General features: G+C 34.4%; 1 long non-coding RNA gene across 1 annotated transcript in view; it reads right to left on the reverse strand.

The window, feature by feature from the left end:
* LOC106878316 (uncharacterized) overlaps positions 1 to 9,659 on the reverse strand; it is a 19,315-nt gene extending 9,656 nt beyond the window's left edge. The window contains exons 1-3 of the long non-coding RNA XR_001410488.2: positions 9,219 to 9,659; positions 6,796 to 6,879; positions 6,618 to 6,687 (exon numbers count right to left, since the gene is read on the reverse strand). This is a non-coding gene — a long non-coding RNA (uncharacterized LOC106878316). The remainder of the gene's footprint in view (positions 1 to 6,617; positions 6,688 to 6,795; positions 6,880 to 9,218) is intronic.
* Between the last annotated feature and the right edge of the window lie 2,878 nt (positions 9,660 to 12,537).

The following is a 12,537-nucleotide window of genomic DNA, read 5'->3' on the forward strand; positions in this document are numbered from 1 at the left end:
ATATCCAAGTATTTCTAGCTGACGAGACACAATATGTCAAAACACCAGCATTTCAGAATCTCTTGCGCCAATGATTCGATTGCGTTATAAACACATTCTCGATGTGAAAGGGAACTGTCTTCTTGTAACGTACACTACAGTGTCTAGCATATTTGTGCTTGCATTTTCCGGAACGTATTAAGAATAAATGTGCAAGGCATAGTTTCGGATCCCACTGTACACAATATAGCAATTAATTATTTTCCATATGTAATAAATCCAAAAATGTTTCAGATACTAAACTTAGAATAGCTTAAAAACAAAACAAATCGACAACAAAATTAATTTTAAATTAGTGAGAAGGGAAACAAGGGAGATTAACATTTAATTCGATTCTTTGTCAACAAAATCAGGGACAAAGAGATAATTTACTGGAATATAATTGCTTATTACAAATGGCAAACGGAATTGATTTTGAGGAAATTAATCCTCTTTGGTCTAAGGTAATCTTCATCATATCCAAATATGAGACCCCAGTAACTGACAATGCCAGTGAAAGAACATATGGAGTCAGGTGCGTCATTTAAATTCCGGAATATCAAGGTCTCCATTGTATTACTCTACTTATAATAGTACTGATCAAATAAAAACATGAAAAAAAAAATGTGAGTTTATTAAGAAATACAAACAGCTTTTAAATGGAAGTTGCTTTGTAAAGCTATTCCACGGAAACTACTGATGTTAGGGAAAGAAAAAGAAACTACTAAGTTACGATCTCCATTTACTCATGCTTTACATATTGTTAATCACGCAATGGAACCGACTGAAAATAAATAGAAAATTTAAAAGAAATTCTGGAGATTTTTCATTTCCCTGTATAAACCCATACACACGTGTATGAACATACGTATGTATTTTTCGATGATATTAAAAATGGAAAAGAATTCCTTTCATGTATGTCTGTATGTTTGTGCAAGTGTGCCTCTGTGTGTGTGTGGGGGGGGCGTAAATGTTATCAATGTCTTATTTTCCCTTCGAAGTTTCCATACTGACTGGTAAAAGCAGTTTCTAAAAATGTGTGAGTACGCATGTATTTCTACAAGTGTGTATGAGTATGTGTGTGTGTGTGTGTGTGTATAGATGTATGAATATGTATATGCACGTATGTATAAATGTATAAGTAATTGTTATCAGTGGTATCTATTTACTTCGATGAATTGACCCTGGCTCCTAAAACTGATTAAAGTACTCAGCCTTGGTGTAGTGTCAAAATAATTTTATCAATGATGGCAAATTTACTTCGAAGTTTCTTCGATATATTCTTCACAAAGCAGTCTTTGATAAAAATGGTTTGATATGTGTGTATGTATATATGTGTATACATACATGCATACATGTCCACATACATACAGTCACACACATACAAACACATACCTATACAAGAATTTGTTTGCTTATGGATGGGTGCTAGGGTGTATGTAAATTTGTGTGCGCTTTAAAAGTATATTCTATTCTGTATACGAGTGTATTGATATGCCTGTGTATAGATTGTTATATCATTTAAAAGCATGTCTGAACAACTAGGAAGCGAATTCGCTCGGTTGCGCAGTTTGTACTAACACCTTCATAAACAGGGCAACTTCATTTAGGTTTATAATATACACATACATATACACACACATCAGCTTGGGTTTTAGAAAAAGAAATCAACTGAGTCGCACATTATAACTACAAACAGTAAGCAGAATAATAAAACTATGCAAGACATTTTTCAGGTCTAAAATGTGACATTGTTTTGGTTATCTACATTCCAACGATGAAGCTTTGTTTCTTTGTTAGAAACCAACACGTTATTCAAAGGAAGAATTTAGATAATTAAGAACAGAAAACAACATATATATATATACACACACATGTGAAATAAGTCTTTTTGAAACAGTAGATATCGGTGCAGATAATGCTATAAGTAATACCTTTTATCTCTATTTTGGAAACTTTAACCTTACAAATTCTCTGTCGTAAGGCTAACATTTTTAAATTGGCCAGAGAAATTTGAATGATTGATTTGGCCCAATAAAAAAAACGTGTCCATGTTTATTGGAAGTGTAGGTTCAACTCCCATAGGAAGCCTACGGCATTATTTTATACAAAGAGTCTTTTAACTCAACATTTACACGCAATTATTAATCACTTCGATCATTAAGTTGCTTCCAGAACTACTGTTCTAAAGAGGATAGATATATCTTTTATCGTTTACTTGTTTCAGTAATCGGATTGCCCTCATACTTAGTTTTTTGCTAAACGAAACCGCTATGTTACGTGGTTGTAAACAGCAGAAAACCTGTTGTCAAGCGGGGGCTAGGGAGGGAGAGAGGGAGCGAACACTCACATACATACATACACACATACATACATACACACACACAGACACACAGGCACGCACACACACGATTGTCTTCCATCTACCAAATTCATTCAGGCAGCATTGATTGGTCCAAGAGGATCTTTCTGATTTGGCAGGCACCACTTGTTTTCTTAACGAAACACTTTCAAACTTGGGACACTGGTAGAATGTGTCATATAAAACATCTTTTACTCGCAGAGTTATTGAGAAAATGTTATCTTTTTAAAGTTATTTCGTGTTAAATTTGTCGTATTTCGGTAATTTCAACCAATCACTGACGTCTATTGAGGTGAAAATAATTACTGATGTTAATTGTAAACAAAGAGTTGTGAGGTGTAATGGGATCTTTTCTCTTGAATAAAATTCGTGCCGTTGTTTGTCAACAACAACTATCGGCGGTACTGTTATTAATGACATCGTTCGTGCGTTTGTACTGGTTTTAGCTTTAGGGATTTAGGGTTAGGGTTAGGGTTAGGATTTTAAGGTTTGTGTTCGATAGTTGTTGTTGACAAACAACGGCAATAATTTTATTCAAGAGAAAAGATCCCATTACACCGCAAAACGTTTTGTTGACAATTCATAGCAGTAATTGTTTTCACCTTAATAGACGTCAGTGATTGGTTGAAATTTACCGGAATACAACAATTTTTTACATGAAATAATTTCCAATAGAAAATTTTTTATCTGTTCTATAACACAAAATATACAAGTATACGAAGTTTGAAAGTGTTTCGGTAGAAGACACACTAAATAAAACAAATAAAAAGTGGCGCCCGCCAAATCAAAAGGATCCGACCAAGATAAAAATAAAAGACACGCCGTGAGATTGAAGCCGAAATAATGTGGGTGCGAGAGGAGTTTTTTAAACGCAGACCTATGCCTACGCATCTGCATACGTTTGTGTATGTGTGTGTGTGTGTGTGTGTGTGCGCACACGCGTGTTTGTGTGTGTGCGCGTGTATGTTTGTGTGTGTGCGCGCGTGTGTATGTGCTATTTCAACTAATTCAATGAAGACCTATGTTATTTGATATGCTTGATTATACTTAGTGTATTTTTTGTATTATTACTTACATACTTGTTTTTATTGAAAAGGGAGACGAATTGGCAGAAACGTTTAAGCGACATAGCAGTTTTTATTCTGGCCCCTTATCTTCTGAGCTCAAATTACTACAAGATCAACTTTGTCATTTCAAGACTAAGTAAAATATAGTGACGTCCTCTAGTCGATTGTATCGAGTAACCCATCCCCTCAAATTTATTATGACTGTGTTTGCATCGAAAACAATGAAACGCTTTATTAACAGTATTATTTCATTATGTAATTAATTAATTGTAGTATTATTTGCATTGCTATTTATATTTTTCATTAATGAATGTATTACAGCTTGTATTATTATTATGTTATGTTTTGGTTTTGCTTTAATTTACGAGTTGCATCCAAGTCTTAACCAGAGACGTTATGGGGCAACAAGGTTTTGCGTCTGAATCGCTGGTCCTCAAACAATTCTCGAAAGAATTATTTCATTGACTACGAGTTATATCTCTGCATAGTGGAGGCGTAATAGCCCAGTGGTTAGGGTAGTGGACTCTCGGTCATAGGATCACGGTTTCGATTCCCAGACCGGGCACTGTGAGTGTTTATTGAGCGAAAACACCTAAATCTCCACGAGGCTTCGGCAAGGGATGGTGGCGAACCCTGCTGTAGTCTTTCACCACAACTTTCTCTCACTCTTCCTTCCTGTTTCTGTTGTGCCTGTAATTCAAAGGGTCAGCCTTGTCACACTGTCACGCTGAATATCCCCGAGATACACGTGTCTGTGGAGTGCTCAGCCACTTGCACGTTAATTTCACGAGCAGCCTGTTCCGTTGATCGGATCAACTGGAACATTCGACGTCGTATATTATAAACCTGCATATATATTTTGAACGTATCGAAGTTAACTTCCCGTCATGGTATCGCTAAAGAATATTAAAAAAAAATAATCTTAATAAGCGGCAATTCACGAAAATATTTAAGATATTTCTTTTAATGTTGATGATGTTGTTGCTGTTGCTTCCGTTATTGTTATCTGGCTCGGGCTATGCTTAATCATGCAGACATGATCAAACATATTCCAGTTTTTCTTTTTTTTTTTTGAGAGGCGGTGGTTTAAGTTATAGCACATTGAATCCTCCATCATATAACGTAAATTTCCTTACTTATGATGACAGGTTATACTTTGGGAGAGCCTTTTTTTTTTACATTCAATCTTATATTAGAATTTGTGCGCAATCAGGTCGATGAGTACAGTTTTCTAGATGACCGATCAATGTTTCGTTGTACTTAAGATGCAGAAAATGACAAGTGTGGGTTTTCGCAATTCAAGCGGAAGAAAGAAATGCATGATATTTTTTATTCACACCAATTCATTACTTTTCACTTCGATGTTTATATCTTTTGAGGATATACAGCATCAAAATATATACTCATTCACACACACGTACATATATGACATATACGTACGTCAAGATACCCTAAAAAGACCTATAATAAAAATCATATATTTTAATATTTATTATTTTATTATTTTAATATTTATTACTTTGTACTTCTTGGATTTTTATTATAGGTCTTTCTAGTGTATTTACTTATCAAATTTTTCTATATGTGATTGTAGCTTTTCATGGATGAATGAATTCAATAATTGTGGTTTTTTCCTCTAAATTATATATTATATATTGTGAAATTTAATTTAATTTCAATTTTGATAAATTAAATTAAATTGAATTTTTCCCTGTAAATTTGGATTTTTATCCCTTATATTATTTTCATATATGTGTGTATATATATATATATATATATATATATATATATATATATATATATATATATATATATATATATATATATATATATATATATATATATATATATATATATATATATATATATATATACTATATCTGCGCACGAATCCTCGCCTTGTCGTAGACTCATTAGCTAAGTCACTCTACCATCCTTTAGAACAGATGAAGACATTGTATAATCTAGTGTACTCTAGTACATACAGACCGGAATAATGATGGAGAAATAACGATTTTTTCTAAAACAACGCTGACATAGATCTAAGCAGCAACAATTGAAGGGGTCTTACTTTACTTTAGTTACTTCCTTTTGAATAATTTCAATGTTTTCATTTGAATACAGATTAAAAATTTAATATATATTTTTTTAAATTGTGAAAATATTGCGTGAAGAATCATAAGTCACTCAAACTAAACAAAATAGAGGTACAAAGCGTTAATACTTTGTAAGTATTCCTGACACACCTTCCGACCAGAGAAATCGAATCACTGCTCTTTGTTCTTCTTTGGTGCACATTGCTAGTGGAGCGGCCATGCTTACACTGTAAAGCCGATTGTAGTTCCTCTTCAGATCTACTATGATGATGAGCATTCCAGCTTATCCGATCAACGGAAGAGCCTGCTCGTGAAATTAACGTGCATGTGGCTAAGCACTCTAGAGACACACATACCATTGACATGGTATTACTGGTACAACTCACTTTTCCCAGCTGAGTGGATTGGTGCAGTCTGAAATAAAGTGTCTTGTTCAAGGACTCAATCTGCCACTAGAAATCGAACTCATGACCATACGACCGTAAGCCGAATGTCACTAACCACTAAGTCACTTACCTTCCCTCCCTTCAGATACATACAAAAGAACATTAAATTATTTTTAATCTAACATTGTTTTTAAATTTACAAAATTTACACCCATCACTATATAATCTAACATAATTATTTAATCCCAGAAATGCGAACCTAGACACTACCATTTTGCTAACCTAAGGCTTACCATTATACTAGACACACACATATTTCATGCTTTAGCTAACATCACGCCCTTTACGAAATACATGTAGATTTTGTAGCTAATATCAACATTCTGATTTTCGTCCTGAGCAGTAAAATTAAATTATATTAACAATATGACTGCTGCAGGAAAACACCTCTACCGCCTAAAACTGAAATAACAAAGAATCACATTTGTTTTAAGTACTATAACGCAACAAATACACACGCACCCCCGCACACAGCCTCAGACACACATATCCACACATACATGTACAGATTCATAAATATACATAACGCATCTGTGAATACTGCTCACGATTGTAAGGATGATTGTAGAACGAGCAAGCAGTATCTTTGGGAAAGGTATTTCATTTAAGATTGCTTTTGTCCACTCACATGAAAACCGTGCCAACCGGCAGCTTCTGCAGTCCGTTATTTCTTCAGCTGTCACAAATCTGATGGTCTCCTAAGACAATGGTAGAAGTTTGGATAAGATGTATGTGAATGCTCACGAATACATAGAGATCTTAAAACACTTAGCAAAAGTTCAGCACATGCTAACAGTTGTACTCACTTGAAACTGTATAATATTTCATTTTGATTGTGGATTTTTTGATTCTCGTATGAGTCCCTCGCACATGACATCTTGATAATGCATCTGAGAAAATATTACAAACGTTAATTAATGTTTACGGTGGGTTTAGAAACTTCTTTTACTCCAAATGAATTCACAGGTACGGATACGAGAATTCTCTTTTCACAAACTTCAATCAAAGAGCATTGATCCAACTGAAGGCTACACTTAAAAATACAACTGCACGTGGCCCCAGGTCGCGGAACTGAATCCAGAATAATGAAGCTCTGAAGAGAACTTCGCAGTCACACTCATGTGTGTTACTTTAACTAGTCCGAATAACCACGATGAAACCGATATCACTCCTTGCTTTTACATCAGCCCCCACCCCCACCACCATTTCCCATTCAAGTGTCTGTTTTAATGGGATCCCATATCTGGATAGCATTTATATTTGTTCCTTAAGGATGTAATTGTTATCGTCATACAATACATTTGTTGTACTATCTAACCTGTCTTGAAATCAAATTTTTAGGTATCGGGATTATATTAATTAATATACATATCGTAACGTTCATAATATTTTAAACTATGATGCGAATATTTAATTATTCAACTCATTGTATTTATATTTAAAAAATATTATTCTAATAATCAATAATAATTCAGTATAATTATATGTAATTTTAAATGAGATGAAAATTAATTTATCTATTAGGGTATATTACAAGAAAATATTTTAATTCATCAATCATAAGTTTTATACACATGAAACGTTTATCTATAAACATTTATTTATACGTCTCGTGACTCTTTATGGAATTATTGAATATCAAATATTTGAAATAAATATTTATATATTTTCATGTTTTTATTAATCAAAAATGATCAATTGATTAAAAACTAATTATATGCATTCCTGATGAGAATATTTATTTCGTAAAATTTATTACAATTTTTGTTTTAAAATTATTGATAGACAATATAATTACAAATTTGTTAAATCATAACTCTTTAAAAATTTATGGAAAAGACAAGGGAAAGTTTGAAAGCAAATAGAATATTCAAAAATGTAATAATCTTATTGTAACAATCGGGCGAAACAATGTTTAATCATTCCACATATCACAGATGTCAAAATTTCGCGAACAGTTCCGACCGCGTATTTCAATCGTAAAATTTAGAATATATAATCATTTCTACTATAGGCATATGGTCTAAAAGTTCGGGAGAGGAGGCTGCTCAAATGATACTTATCTTATCAAACCCGGAAGGATAAAACGCTAAAGTCGACCTTAGCGAAATTTGAACTCAGAACGAAAAGTCACTAAATGTTTTAGTCCGGCGTGCTAACGCTTCTGCCAGATCGCCGCCTCTTTAAGGAAATATAATGCAATGGTTTGAAACGGGAATAGAAGTTTAATTACAGGAAAGATGCACATCAAAGAGATCACAAAACAAATTTCGATCTTGAATGAGTATGGGGATAATTGAGCTTAACAATCTCACATAACGTTGCTATAACCAAAGCCTCTAGATGTAATAGGGAAATGGAATATTCTCCGATAGTCACACTTCACCCATAAATTCAAAATCCAGATGCTTACTCCTGATTTGTGAATATACCTGTCCTATGAAATTTCTCATGCAGGAAATATTAGTTCATTGAACGATAATTAATTCTATTTAAAATTTTAGGGGAGGGGAGTGATAATCGATTATATGCGTTACAGTGCACAAATAGTACTTATTTTCTCAAATTCAAAAGGGTAAAAGATGAAGTCGATCTTTGCGGAATATGAACTCAGGACGTAAAGGGCCAAAACAAATACTACTAAAGCAATTTTTTCGGTGAACTAACAACTCTACAATCGCGCTGCCTTAGGTTACAAAAGGTTGTTTGTGTTAAAGTTAATCAGAGTATAAATTACTGTATCCATGAGTCTTAGAGATTCTACGAAGTTGGTACAATTAATGTGAGCGATAGTCAAAGTTAATTCCAGCTGAGAAATGGTAATAGCGAAACTGAATTGAAGAGTAAAAACGAGTTCGGCACCCATTGATTGATTAAACGGAAACTAAATCAATTTCAGATTTCCCTAAAGAAAACAAAATATCCCCGTCAATTCAGAAAGATCCATATATATATATATATATATATATATATATATATATATATATATATATAAAACGTATGTGTGTGACATCAAATGCAGTGAATTTAATATCAAAGCACTTTAAGCTGATCCTTTTCATCTCTGGTTTTTTTTTATGTATTTTGTAATTGTATCTTGGCTTTCACAATATATATGGCTATATTTGTGTTTGCAAACTGTTGGGAATGACATATCACTCTGGGTGTGCATTATCGAACTGACTGAAGTGGTAAGTAGATCTAACGAAGAAATTTTGAAAACAATCACCTGAGGAGAGGCAATTTACACCTTGTTCAAAGATGTGGGGTAGCGTGACGTCACCCTCACTGGAGATGCACCCAAAGACACCACGTTTAGGGAAATTTGGTTTTCATGAAATACATGTCACGTCTCCTAGCCTTTGCAGTATTCTCAGAGCATTCAGCGGAAGTCACGATGCAGCATTTTCAATATTCAATGCCTTACAATTCTCTATATCAGCTAAATTTTTGTCGTCTACCTCTTTAATATTTGTGCTCTCTAACACCGTTAACTTTTCACTAATACGTCAAGCTGTTTCTGAAAAGAACAGACACAAATTTCGTCAAATTTAGCCCGAAAGTCATTAGCGTCACTCTGTTCGACCGTCAGCTTGAAACAAGACAATTTGTAGCATTTGGAAAATGTTCTAATATGACGTCATTACAATTATGAATTTTCGATATAAATTAAAGTGGGGTTCTGATATTTCTTTTTCCTTTGATTTATATTTCTTTCGAAAATTTCGTCAACTTTTATTGTGATTTCATAATTTACTAATTTTCCTTATAAATACACGCCGATGGTTTTCAATTAATATATTTGAAGAAACAAAATATAATAGTGAAAGTAATCAATTTTTAAAATTGAATACAGATGAGCAACACCGAGAAAAATAAGTGTTGTATTTTTTCTGTTCAAAGTGTTATTTTTCTCACACGCCATTGAAAAATATCACTGTGAGTATGTTACTCTCAAATAGTGAGGAAAAGGTAAGATAATGTTGAGAAGACTGCAAAAAGAAAAGACAAGCTAATAAAAATAGCGACAGATTTACAATCAGTAAAACAGTTATTTCTGTCGTAAATCTACTTGGATGTTTTTAAGGCAATACCTTGTACCACTTGAAACTATTTATTTTTGAGGTGAAGAAATCTTCAGTTAGTAAAGCCGTCAATTCTGCTGTTTGTAAGGTTAAATATTATACTTTTCCACTTCAATAGTTGTTGATATAACACAATTATCTTTTATCATATACTTGTTTCAATTATTGGACTTCGGCCGTGCTGGAGCACCACCTTCAAGTGTTTCATCAAATAGATCGATCCAGTACTTGTCCGTGTCTTTTGCCGAACAGCTGAATAAAGAGGACGTAAACAAGCCGGCACCTATAGTCAAGCGGTAGTGGGACACACACACACACACACACACACACACACACACACATATATATATATATATATATATATATATATATATATATATATATATGCACATACGACGGGCTTCTTTCAGTTTCCGTCTACCAAATTCACCTGTAAAGCCCTGCTCGGTTCAGGGCTTTGGTAGGCGTCACTTGCCCAAGTTGCCTCACAGTCAGTGGTCCGGGAACAAAATTTGCTTAGGGGGTGCAAGCTCAGTTTCAAAATTTGGCACTACTGGAGAAGTGTGGATCCGAGTTCTGGGAGTGTGCATGTCACAAATTTGCGCATGCGCCCACGTTAGTCGTAAGTAGTCGAATTTAGCACACAGGTAAAAAACGAGACGCTCGCTACTTGCTGTAAATGGAGGGTGGGTTATCCATCTAATACAAGAAGAAAATTGCAGATTAATTGAATAAAAACATGAAAAATAACAAAATGACATTTCATTGAAAAGTAAACCATTCTGAAAGATAGTTCAGAATGTTTTCAAAACATTCATCTCCAGCTTTTCCCATATTTTATTAAGGGTTAGGGATTAGGGTTAGGGTTTAAAGTTAGGGAAGGTGAATGTTTTTTCAGTATTCAATGATTATTTTTCACTTTTATATTCAACTTATCTGCAATTTTCTTTTTGTATTACATGGATAACCTCGCTCCTTTTACAGCAAGTAGCACGCGTCCGAACATTCAAATGTCAGTTTACCAAGAAAGAAATAATGAAACTATAAGTAGTGTTAAAATGGAAGTAAGCCGAGTTTTTGCATCACTCCATAATTCACACGTATATGAAAAAAACTGTATCAACATATTCCAAAAGTTTTCCTACGCTCACACGTTTTGTTAATGAAACGTTTCATGAGGATGTGCAAAGTGTTTTCATCGTATATTTTTTTTTATGTACATGCATTATGGTACAATGTGTAAGACGGTGCTGTGTCATTGTGGTATGGAGCCAGGTCTTCAAACGGCGAAGTGCACTGAATGTTCTTTCGCTTGATGCAACAGATACAGGTGAAGACAAGACAAGCTGCATTAACGCCAACACTTGTAGCATACTAGAACGAAAAATAGCATCAGACGCTCTCCATTTTTCAACTATGTCATTAAATGATTTAGGCAAATTTTCCCTTTCCGTCCATAGGCCAGCAAGAAGTTTGATTTGAGATGACAGTAAGAGTAAATCAAAAGAAGCAGGTAGAAGCAGGTGCATTTTCAAAGTTAAATACTCCACATTTGACTGCTGACAATAGCAACTCCTCTTGCTCAGAGCATACACGTATTCCCTGTTGCTGAAACCGGTGAGTCAATTCATTTTCGATGACAGCCACTATAGAGAAAAATTGCCGACGCCAGTCATCGGTGACAGAAAGAGCAGCTTCTTCAGTAGTTGTTGTGTGCCTAAAGCGCAGTGATGTATTTTTAGATCGCGAAATGTTGGGCATTTTCACCAAGTCAGAAGAGGATAGTTCATCAAAATATTTTTCAAAAACCTTCTCACTTCTCATTTTTGAAAGAGTTTATCAACTTTTCAATCAATTTCAAGCAATCACCGGCTGTCGTGCTTGGACGCTGTAAGCTACGTGCCACTGGCTCACATACCCCAAATATATCCCCAGCGATTTTAATGTCGAACAAAATGGAAGCTTTGCCAGATTGCTTTAGCAGCCCTTTAACAGTAGCCTTTGTTGTTGCTCTTAACGAGAAGTCATTAAGAAAGTCAAGCAAAACAATTTTGAATATTCTTATAATTGTTTTCTGCTTGTTTCAGTGCTGTTGCTCTAATGCACCACCGAGTTGGACACACTGCTTGCAACACAAAGATTTGTCCATTGTGCTTTTCTTTTTGGTGACTCTTTTACAAGAATGGCGCATTGATGAACAAAGTTCAGTGCATCAGCTACAAAGGTAACCTTAAAACTAACTTCTTGGAGGACAAGGTCTAGAGAGTGGTTTCCACAGTGTACAAAATATGTACCTGGGAACAAATTTTTCAATCGCATTTGTACACCTGAAATGTTTCCACTCATGGTACTTGCACCATCAAATGAAAAACAGCATAACTTTGAGCCAAGTGAAATGTTTAGGTGACAAAAAACATCTAGAATGATCTTAGTCAGTGTCTTCGAAGAGCAGTCAGGGGGATT

This window comes from Octopus bimaculoides, chromosome 4 (assembly GCF_046866305.1).
Source record: "Octopus bimaculoides isolate indiv1 chromosome 4, ASM4686630v1, whole genome shotgun sequence".
NCBI classification, from domain to species: Eukaryota; Metazoa; Mollusca; class Cephalopoda; order Octopoda; family Octopodidae; genus Octopus; species Octopus bimaculoides.